This window comes from Atta cephalotes (assembly GCF_000143395.1).
Source record: "Atta cephalotes unplaced genomic scaffold scaffold00037, whole genome shotgun sequence".
NCBI classification, from domain to species: Eukaryota; Metazoa; Arthropoda; class Insecta; order Hymenoptera; family Formicidae; genus Atta; species Atta cephalotes.
In genome coordinates this window covers 492,348-505,305 of record NW_012130101.1, presented here as the reverse complement: position 1 = coordinate 505,305, position 12,958 = coordinate 492,348, and the positions used below count along the sequence as shown (strand labels likewise).

Below are 12,958 nucleotides of genomic sequence, written 5' to 3'. Positions count from 1 at the left end.
ACACACTACACACTTACACACTACTACACACTACACATACACACACACACACACACACACACACACACACACACACACACACACACACACACACACACACACACACACACACACACACACACACACACACACACACACACACACACACACACACACACATGTATTACAAATCTATCATATTAATTTTAATATGGAATCAATTTCGATAAATGATTATTAGACTGATTTATAACGTTATTTTTACGAAACATATGTTATAATTATTGTAATAATTTTTTAACTAATGTTCCATGTTTTAGAATAAAAGATTATCATTTTTTTAATATTTGAGAAATAAAAAATATAAATTTAATTTAAATATTATTAAAAATCAATTTTAATTTAAATACAATTTACATAAAATTTATATAACTAAATATAACTTATTTTAAATACAAAGCACTACTACGGTCTGAATGTTAAGATGTTGAACTATTATATATATTCATATAAATAAATTAAAAGTATTAAAAGTATTAAAAGTAATGTATTTATAAATCTTGTTTCCAATCTTATTGTAAATATAACTTATATACAAAAAAATAATAAAATAAAATAATAAAATAAAAAAATAATAAAAAATAATACGCTCCTATAAAATTCTATGCGAACAGATATGTAACTTCAAAAAGCTGGATGGAATGAGGAAATCGATGAATATCCCGTGGTCGATGAAACGAAAATCGAGCTGTAGAACTTGAAATTATCTAGAGTTCGACTGAACACAAAACAATTCATCAGCGAGAACGAGGAAGTAACATTTACGCTACTAATGAAGCGAAATCTTTTTACCGCCTAGTTTACTTCTATTCCGGACATTCGATATGTTTGGCAGATTGAACAAAATCAATCTACTGTTAAGAGTAAAGAAGATTACGTTACGGTTCTGAAAGTGCTGGAGCAGAATCTGGGACTTTTGAGGACTCGAAACCTGTGCAAGCTGTGCCATCCGCCGTGAAATCCGAATACAGCGGAGATTTTGAGGTGAATAATTAATAAATCATTATGATAATATACAACAATTATAAAATAATTACACTGTGTGACAAAGTTTCTATTTCTCAACACCTAAATGATGATTCTCATATATTATTTTTAATTTTTAATAAAATTTATTTTATATCATTACATTAATTATTTTTTTGTATATTACAAAAACTAGTTAAATTTTTTATAATTATGTTACTGCATTATATAAAGAATTTAAAGTAATGTTTCTAAAAATTAAAGGATGTAGAATTTTTTCGAAAGTATATTCTTTAGTATAAAAAAATCTTGCGAGAAGATCTCCCTTACTTGTTGAAAAACAGAAAAGTCGTTGAAAATTTGTTGCACTGTGTTATTGAATAAATATATTTATTGACTAAATATTTGCTGTAAGGTTCAACCGATCTACAAGTACGACGCATCGCGAGAAATAATTGATTGAAACACAGGAACGACACGCTCACACATCCGTGAAGTTTGAGTTCATTATGGATAGTCGATAGATGGTGATCAATCTCTTCACCGGCGGTTCTAAGTTATTGCAATCGCAGACGTCACCGATGCATCTGCCCGAGCATGGACTGGCTCGTTTCAGTCTCACACATTTTGTTCTGAAAGGCCGTGTATTTGCAGACGGTTTACTGGCTACATCGATTCTTCTAATGAACTGTACGCTAGATGACATGCGGCAGAGTCGAGAGGGCTCGCTGGTGCGAATCATGGAAAGGACCAGCAGCGTGCCATTGTCAAGGCCAAGTGAGGATCATCTCGAAGAACACGTCAAATATAATGCCAGGAGTATGTTGGACGTGACAGTGCGCCAAAGCTCGAACGACACGTTTGCCGACGTGCGAGTGTTCTCTTTCAGCATCATTGTCTCCCTCGATTATCTTATGAAAATCAAGGATTTTTTCGATGTGAATAAACTGAACAAGACGGCTGTTACTTCTTCTTCGAAAAATGAATTGATGGCACCAAAGAAAAAGCCGGCGCAGCAGCAATCGGCCGCCTCGACACTCAAAATGTTAACTGTGAATCTACACGTGGAAAAGCCAGATATTATCTTGCTCGAAGACATGAACGATATCAACTCGAATTGCATAGTACTGAATACAGAATTGTTGCTGAAGGTGCGTATTATGGGAGAGCATCAAGTAATCTCGGGTTCCATTAAAGATCTCTCGCTACTGGCAGGGATATATAATCCTGCGAAGAGGACTGACTGGATCTATCAGATATAGCACACATACACATAATATTCCATATAATACATATTTATGTATGAAAAAGTTTAGTAATTTAGAACGTGGATAAAAAATTATTTCAACAAGAAGTAGATATGTTTGGAAAGTTCAGATAAAATAAAAAATTTTTATTTAAACTATAAGATCGTGTTGTTTAATATTAAATTATTTTATACGTATACAATATTCAATTTTATTCAGAAAGTATAAATTTTCAAATCCAGTCACTTTTTACAGAGACACTTGTTATGATTAATTGACACTTTAATGATTAATTGAAATATATTAATTTAGATAGTTAAATCGTTATAATCAAATAAATTTACAGAATTATTTAATGTTAAAGTAAATTTTTATATTTTTAATATTTATAAATAGATTCTCTTTAAATTATTTTATTATTATTAACTCAAAGCCATCTTAAAATAACTCATCTTAACATCTATTTTATGTTAATTGTTATCATAGGTTTTGCGGCTATGCAGCCGGTAGTATAGTTAGTATAGCCGGTTCTACGCCAGAGGGAAAAGGACTCCATTTAGAAGTTTGTTGCACGGATATACACATGTCTGTTTCGCCAGGTAATTTACGAATTTCATACTGATAGTACCTAATAAAATAAAATGTAACAATTTTCAGGTGTAATCGAAATATTGAATAAAGTCATTCACACGGTGACAAAGAAAGAGGAAGGAAGTCGTTAAACCTGAGCCTAATTATGAAGGATTGTGGATTGTTACACCTTTTGAAGAGAATAATTATTGGTTTTTAAAGACAGGTTAATAATAAGTTGATAATTCGATGATTATTCGTTATACAAAAAAAATCTTATTTTTATTTGTTAAACCGTTGGATCAATTTATTTTAGAAGTTGCGAAGGAAGCACTCGAAGAGTTTACATATCCAGATGATGAGGTTGCAGCACCTTATAAGCCCGAATTAGCCATTGTCTCGCCGACAATTTTGTTCACTCTGGAGGCGGGTGTCGGCAACAAAACTTTGCCAATATTACTGCTTCATGTGGGTTTCCAAAGCAACATTAACGATTGGATACAATACAAAATCTATAAGTTGTTTATCTTGTAAGACTTTTTTATACTCGAAAAGAATAATTTTTAAAAAATTTCACACTCTTTAATTTTTAGAATCTCCGCTTGTCTTATTATCAAACATTATTTTTTATGTCTTTTCTCCATTCGTTATTTTTTTCAGAATTTGTGGATGATAGAACTTTTTAAATCTTCTATTCTAATATTCTTTTCTAACAATTAAAAACATATAAAAATCACTATTCAAAAATCACTATTCTTTAATTATTTATCTTGTTTTTTTTCATTATTGTTATTATTATTGTTATTATTATTGTTATTATTATTCTCCTCTTATAAGTATTATGGTTTACATGACTTGTGCTCGCAGAGGTAATTTCGGACAGTATAGGTGGACAGTGTAAGATGATTGAATTGAACAGTGCTGTCCCAAATCACCTGCATTTGCAGTAATCTTTCTTAAAAGTATAATATATAATACATTATAATTATAGATATATAAATATATATATTATAGATATATAAATTATAGATATATAAATATATATATTTTTATAAAATATAGATGACGAAATCTTTGATATATAATATTTTTAATGATCATATTTAATATACTTTAGATACATGACATCAGTTGAACCATTTGTCTGGAAAGATCTACAGAAAAAAACTACTTCCATGACGAAATTATTGAAATGCGAGTCGCGATCTAAGCAAGAACCATTCTTCTACAGAACCATTTTATATGCAGGTCGATGTCTTTCCGTATATATTTTTTATAAAATATATATATTTCTTGCTTTAGTTTCGTTTAATAAAATTGACAAATATTCTTAGTAATAAATAATAGAGGAATACAGAATATTCGTTTATGCTGTGGGAGAGATCGAGCAGGTATTTTGAGAATACCACTCGTCATACCATGGCTAGTACTGTCAACAATGTACATCTATACTCGTATCTATGTATCTGAAAAACTTCCTACCGATCGATATCATCTGTTTTCCTTCAGGAAAACTTGCTCGAAGTAAGTACCTCTATGCAACTTCCTACAATTGATCTAACCAAGTCAAGCATAATAATTAAAGTAGAACATACATCAATTAATAAAAATTTAATTAACTATTATTAACTATTAATTATAATTAATTATAATTAACTATAATTAACTATTATTAGTAATTATAATTATTAATTATTATCTTTTATAAAACATAACATTTGCGATTTATTTATTTAAAATCACATGATCGAATGATGTGTTATAGCTGCCCAATTATCTAGAGGATTGCGGAGGCGAAATCATGGCGGACCCACCCGAGTTCGCGGTTTAGTCATTTAAATCTTTCGACAGAAAGATGTTCTGCAGAAAGTGGTTCTGGAATGCATATGTCTTACAAACATTGTTCGATTGTCATAGCGCTGTATTGTCCCTTCTGGATGCTGAACAAGACTAGTTTAATGCTGTCCATAGAGTATGTGTTTGCAGTGATAGTTTCGTCGCTTTTGGTAACTTTGCCTCTGCATACAGTTTGTAATTGATTATTATCTCTACATTTGTCAAAGAATCTTGAAAATTCCCTAAGATTTTCCAGTCTCAACCGCAGAGAGCCCCCCCCCCCCTATTTTGCATCAGCCATACATTGTAGAATTCTTTATTGATATGCATTCTTCTTATATCAAATAATACTCTTGTATTAATGTTTGCTTCCTCGCTCGATCTTTAGCCTTTCTTGTGTCCCTGTTAGTGTATCGCAAGACTAACCTGTACTTCATCTTGTCATTAATCTTGTATTCAACATTCGCTATTATTTTATAGAAATCAAGTAAGGTTAGCAAAGAGCACTCGAGTTCGATAAAGACATTTCCTGTTATCGTGCTGCATTATTGTGTTTCTCATAAATAGCCATCTTATATATTATTAACAAAATTAGCTCTCAAAATTTTTTAATTCTACACTATTATTCTACACTATTATTGCATGGAAAGAATGATTTTGCTACTTAAATGTTTAACTAGATGCAGAAATATCGTTAAACTACAAAATAATGTAGGATGCTTAAACAGATTGCTAGAATATCGAAATTTTTTGCAGCATTACTCACGCTTAAGTTTTCTGTACAATTATTTTGATGATCCAACAGAATTATTTTCCTATCTAATATTATTTTCCTATTTTGAATCTATCTAATTTATTAAAAATTTTTTAATATTTTAACAAAATTGTTCTTTTTGTGTGAATTGTTAATAATTATACACATTTACACAATTATATAATAATTATACAATGACTTCTAGAACAATTATCATACATCGCTTAAATCAAATTAAATTTTTTTTATTGAATAGACGTTGATATTCATCACTTTATTCGTGAAAATGTATGTGTAAACGTCTTTCAGAAATTCGTTTCTGAACTGCTATGAAACCTCATCGGCAACGCGCACAGTACAGGAAGAGGAAAACTCGCGCGGTGACATAGCTTTATTTCAATACTATCGCTGTTCTCGTGTTCGCTTGTGTCCGCAAGACTTAATCATTGTCAAATAACAATCGTCTAATCTAGTCGTGCCACCGGAACTGAACGGCCTCAAACTGTGTTAGATTATCATTGTGTTAGTCGATCAATGTGTCGATTTTTACAATTGGATTTTATCAAATATAAGTCATACATAAATTAATAGTAATTAGCTAACATCATTATGTATAACTGTGCTTTATTGCACACGCTACTTATTTTCTGTTTCCTTAATCCTCTTTATTTTTAATTAATTTCTATTTCTATTTCTTTTAATAACTGTATTTTTAAATATGTCAATCTTTCAGTCCTCAATCGTTTCCTTATTTTTAGATACTAGACATAAAACATTCTGATTGCAACGCAAAATCGATATAGTTTGTATAACAAGCTAATATTATGGAGGTGTTAGTTACTTGTTGTTAACTGCATGATGTTTCGAAGATATTTTTGATAAATTGAACGTTGAGATTAATTTATATCGATTGCTGTTTCCAGACAGCAGATAATTTCTTGAATATCTTGTATCATCCAGAGCATTTCAAGGGACCTATTCTATTCTCGTTCCGCTCCAAAGCTTTCTTTGGTATGAAGAAAGCCATGATCAGAGTAGAAGACGGAAAGTGATCCGATAAATTCTCCATCGATGTCGCGGATAACGAAGGTGTGATGCCTGTAAATACAATGGAATGATATATCAGGTTCTTATATCGTTAATTTTTATTCTTTTTTTTTGTTTACATTAAACGCATTTAACGCATCTGTTAACAAATTAATAATAATATTATATATTTAAGATAAAAAATAGAGAATAAGACAAGAAATAAATATAAATAAAACTCTTGTTTTTCTGTTACAGATTGGAGTACACAATCAGCTGACAACTCTTTGATCAAGATCACATTTATTCCGTATTATATACTTAACAACACAAATTTTCTTATAGAATGCCAGGAGGATGACCGACCAGCTGATCCAACGATCAAAGTTCGTTAGATATAAGAAATTCTATTACTATAGAAATCTTTTAGTGAAATGCACTACAATACAATTGCACTACAATATCACTGCTGAAGATGCTTCCTAGTGAATGCGCAGCTCTGTTGCCTCGAACTGAACATGATAACAAGATTCTACAGGCTAAAGTCACAAGTCAACTCGAGCAAACCGCGGCATTTATATCGACAGTCACACAACTCTGCTGAATTGAACAATAAGGTAATGAAGCATGGTAACAAAGGATAATAATTACATAATTTAAATGTGCTGTGAGCACAATGAATTAGAATTACAATGAATTAGAAAATAATGAAATATTAGTGTTTTGTACCTCTAACAAAATATTTTTCACCATAGCATGAAGGAATCAATGTAGACGTCCAAATCAATGAGGGCGGTGTTTATATCTCCATGTCGGTCCCACGCAACGCGCCAGCTATGATCATCAACAATACGCCGCATACTATCAATCTATGGGAAAAAGATTCTCTCAACGTTAGATAAGTTGGGAATATATCGGTGAGATCATTAACTCTGGATGAGTCAGCTATTTTTTTTTTCTTAAACAATCACTTGAGGATTTTTGTACCCTAATTAATTAAAATTATTATTATTATTGACAATATTAATTTTAAGTTAAGCAGAAAATCTTGCGGGGAATCATCCTGTATATTTATTCGACATAAACCGATTTGTACGTTGACAGATCCATACAGTCGTACAATAGAATGTTTTATACCTGAGAAAATCCGGCAGAATCACGAAAACTGATGTGGGAAGATAACATTGACAAGGAAATCGAGAATAATCTTCGCAAGGTAAACGGAAGATGAAAAGCAAGGGAAAATGTTCATAAAAGCGAATAATGAACATCATCTTTATTTCTTTTCCAGGATAATCTCGGCACTTTCCAATTATCGGAAATGGACGAGAAACTGTTTTATGTTTCTTTCCTAGACGGTACTCAGAGAGTGCTGCTATTTACTACAAATTTAAAGATTGCTGAAGATTGTCAGCTGGCTGGTGATCTGGAAATAATTGAGCAGGAAATCACGTTGAACATTCATGGCATTGGATTTTCTCTTGTGAATAATACTAAGTCCGAGTTGTTGTATATGTGCATCGGCAGGTAAGTCTTTTAATATTAAATTTTATTTACATATACTTAATAATTTTTTAAAATTAAAATTATATTTTTAATATAATTTTACTTTTATAATTTTACACATAATTATAATTTTTATACAGTAATTGACAAATATAAATTTAATATTATTTAACGAAATGATGATATATATTCTCTTCGTATAATTGTGCTACCAGGTAAAATTAATGAAATTCTGTATTATAATCCAGCTCAGGGATTATATGGGAGACGCGTAAGTTAATCGGTGGTCGATGGTGAGCGTTAAGTGCTAAGGAAGTCAACGCTGTCGAAGAGGGATATCAACGATACATTAGGGAATTGCAAATCGGCAAAATGGACTATCGGATAATGTTAGACCCAAAACTAATGGTAAAACAAAAAGTTTTCGTTTTGAAGTTTTTAAGGCTTGGATCTAATTTAATTTCTGGACCACAAGAAGCGTCTATCGTTACTTAATTTAAAAAATTTTTCATTTTACCTAAGTGGATTATGTAAATATGGAAATGCTGAGGTGGCATCGTAGATACATGAGACGCACTTTTCAGATTGGATTTTGGCTGCAATATTGTATTTCAGCGCATCAAGTATAGCTGTATGCAAAGATCAAACTTCAGATCGACAATTAGTTATCGGAGTGCGTTTTTTCCAGTTATATTAGCTCCAGTGCCACCGTCAAAGAGTGTACGCAGAGTAGGTATTATTCTTTTGATGCGAAAAACATCTTTTATTCTCACATTTCCTGTAATATGCAATTTTAATCAAGTATAGATTGTACCTGAGAGAAAATTTTAGGTAGTTAGTAAATCAGTACGATTGGTATTTTGAGGTTCTAAATTGTAGATAAAAAAACTTGGAATCTTCTACATCAGAAGTTTAGTTGCATTCTATACTTTAAACAAGATTCTTTAGAAATCTGGTTTGTAAAATACTATTGTAAAATATTTATATTGTAATTATATTGTAAAATACAATATGATCGAAGGTTAATCATAGTATATTTATGAAAATATAATTCCTCAATTTTTTAAGAATTATGTATCTATTTTTCTCATTTTTTCCTATTTTTTGTTTATTTCTGTAGTCATGAAACTTTTTGCGGAGCTAAGTAGACAAGTGCCTATTGGAGCACAGCATTGTGCAACAATTCCGATACTTCAAAGTTCTCGTACAAGAATTTCATATCAAGGTGAACATTGTCTTCATAATGGGCGATAACGGGCTTACTCGAAGCGAGGTCAACAACGCGAAAGAGGTGAGATGCGAGATATTGCGTCTTATTTATATCGTTCTGTAACATATAAATCTTGTTTGTTTGTTTCAGAGTAAAGTTTCAGAGTAGTTTGTTTATTCCGTAAAGACATGAAACTAGTCGATGAACCATTAATGTACCACGTTAGTTTGATCACCACGGCCAAGCAGAAGAACTTTTTCGATCTACTACACTTTTCGCCTCTCAAGGTGTGTCACGTTTCAATATATGGATACAAAAATGTAAATGCTAATTATTATCTGACAGTTAAATCTTTATCTCCTTTTTCTTTTTTTGTTCACAGATACATATCAGTTTTTCAATGACCGGAAGCGGAGGAGGGCCCTCCACGTTGCCGCAAGTATTGAACATGCTTTTGCAAGGAATTGGAGTAATGTTGACAGATATTAACGACATTGTGTTCAAGTAAGGCCCTTAATTAGTACAATTTACAATTAGTACAATTAAAAATATTAAAAATTACAATTAAAGATATTTAAAAGCGTACTAGAATTTCTGAAGTAATTTTTTTTGTAGTCTGCGTATTGTACAAATTCTGAGATTATAAGATTCTAAGTATTCTTCTATTGATACAGATTGGCATACTTTGAGAGAAATTATGTGTTCATGACGCATAAGCAACTCGTCGAGCCGAGTCATTACGAGTCATTACGCGGGCCAAACAATTAAGCAGGTCTACATACTCGTTCTGGGACTCGATAATCGGTAATCCATATGGGCTTGTGATCGGAACTATGAAGGGTATCGAAGATCTGTTCTATGAACCCTTCCAAGGAGCCATACAGGGTCCAGGAGAGTTTGCCGAGGGTCTATTCCTCGGAGTGCGCAGCATGTTGAGCCATATTGTCGGCGGAATGGCGGGCGCTGTATCGAAGATTACGGGAGCGATGGGTATACATCTTTCTCCAATCTTTTAAATTTTGCTCGACTAAAAAATTATATTTTTATTCTTGTAAAAAATAGTATTAAGCAAGAGACTTTATATTATGCTTAATTATCGTAATTTTTAGCAATTTTGTATTTTAAAATATTACAATATTTATTAATTTTGTTACGTTTTTGCAGGCAAAGGTGTAGCTGCTCTAATCTTTGACAAAGATTATCAACGAAAGAGACAAGAACAGCTCAATAAACAGCTCGCTAACTTACAAGAAGATCTTGTACGAAGCGGAAAAAGTTTAGTAATGGTAAGATCGCGGATTAATTGTTCTGTTAATTATTTAATTTAATATATTTATGAATTTGTTTATGTCATTTGATAGGGTGTAGTCGATGGTGACTCGTGTGGTAATGAAACCTTTATCAGGAGTGAAAGAGGAAGGAGTGAAAAGATTTTGCAAAGGATTTGGAAAAGGTGTTGTTGGACTTGTCACTACGCCTACTGCTGGTGTTTTGCAAGTGGTTCTTTTGGAGTAGTTAGACGGTATGACTTGTTAATTATGCAAAAGCAATCTTAATTAATGAATAAGACAATTAATTAAAATTTGGAATTGTTCAGAAATTGTTAATGTATACATATGTATGGTGGAGATTATCTTCAATGTATTTATTTCAGAGCTACTGAATTAAGTGAGGAAGCAAAGAGAGTACGATCGCCCAGATTTTTGCAACCAGACAGTCTCGTTAAACCATACATAAAGGATGAAACCGAAGGCAACAAAATATTGATAGTAAGAGTTCTATTCTTCTAAGAGTTCTTAATACTTTTATCTTCAAAATTGTTAAATAAATTTTTAAATGGTCTATTCTTCGTATAAAAATGTACTATTATAACAATACATATCATGAATTTGTGTAAGATTATATTATAAAAAATTATAAATAAATGAAATATAAGAAATATAGGAAAATTAAGATACTCCATAAAGAAATATTTTTAATAAAAATTATAATATCTTTGTAAAAAATTATATAGAAATAAATTTTATTATCTGATATGTACGAATATTCTTGTTATATACAACAAAGTTTATAATTTATTATATAAGACTTTTTTTTCATAGGAACTAGAAAAGGGGAAATATGCGTATACAGCTGTTTATATCACGTATTCATCAATAAAGACGAGCTTTTATTCACCGACAAAAGATTATTGTATCTTGAATGTAATGATTTGTTCGGTGGCTGGCGGATTAGTATTTATTATTTATTATTATTATTATTGATTTTGCTCGTTAGTTTTCTCAAGGTAAAAGAAGTAATGCATCTATGTTTCTACCGTTTTTTTTTTTCAGGTTGATTGGAGTCACACTTGGAACGAATTTAGCAAATCGGCAAAAATCGTAGAGAAAGGTGTACAGATTTTTATTAAGGATACTAATAAGAAAAAGAAACTCGGCCTATTCAGCAGTACATCTCAATCAAAAATACTTTTAATATCAGATTTTAATATTAAACAGGTATCTTGTTACATAATTTCACAAAAGTATTTTCTACGGAATGTCATATTATTTTACGTTGATATATATATGTTGATATATATTTTACTTCCTGAGTCATTATCTTTTCTGTAGTTATTGTGCAGTAAAATACAAGAACAAATTAATCAATCCGGAGCATAACGCAATAATGTGAAAGAGAAACGCTCGAGCAATTTCGAATTATATATATCATGATATATTATATATATCAGAAAAGAAAAACAGGCGAATGAAAAGGCAAATTAAGCTTCTTTAATTCCGGAATGCTTCGCGAATTCGCACAATTTTTATGCACGTTTTCTACAGACTATTCTTCTATTTATAAAACTGATACTGTGTGATTGCAACAATCAAATAAAAGGACGTTATTTATATAGTGAAAGTATGAAGAAATTGAAAGGACATAAACAGAGACGTAAGAATATAAAGGTACCAAAAAACCTGAAAAGGCATACGGGATGTACTTTTTTATTTTACTTATCACGCAGTTGTTCATAACTTTTATGTTGTCGGTATTATTACCGAGCGAATAACGTTAGATTGGCACAAAAGATTCACAATCTATCAAATAAAACTGAGAAAACGAAATTATGTAAAATTATTTTTATCTTGATTAAGATTATATATATATATATTTTTTTTAATTGATTGATCTCTTAAAAAAATTTAAATCGATTCTTATTAACTTTATGAAACTTTATAGGAAAAATCTTTTATAGAAAAAAATCTTTTGTGCCAAGATATATCGCAAAAAAGAGTAGTTTTTTAAATTTATATTTATAGAGAATCGCTTCGACACGATTAAGCGAATCGTTTTAGTCATGCAAGAATTACCATTTCCATTATATTGTAAGAACTAGATTTAGAACGATCACGAAGCGGAATCTATTAATCAAGCGAAATTCGAAAGTAATTTTAAGACAACAATAAATTGTACAAATTGAAGTGAACTGACAAAAAACTGATTCTCATTTTGATGAAAATGAAATGAAATTAACCGAACAATAAAATTATTTCTACGTACTTGTTGAAATATTATGCAAATTTTTTATAGAGAATCCAGTAAATTGATATTGTTTTTATATTTTTATGTAGGAAGTTAATTTACCACGCATCGCTAACTTGCCGCATTGTTAATCGCATTGTAACGTGAGCGTCATCATTAAGTGATACGTATATTAATTGATAAAATAATGATGCGCTTAATCTCCCTGCTAACGACATCCAATGAAAATATTGAGGGATCAAACAATATCTCCTATAGATGCATTGTTAAAACGTAATA

At 30.9% G+C, this 12,958-nt stretch overlaps 1 pseudogene; it reads left to right on the top strand.

Annotated features, from left to right (window-relative positions):
• Window positions 1–11,814, top strand: part of LOC105621815 — a 12,772-nt pseudogene extending 958 nt beyond the window's left edge.
• The last annotated feature ends 1,144 nt before the right edge of the window (window positions 11,815–12,958 follow it).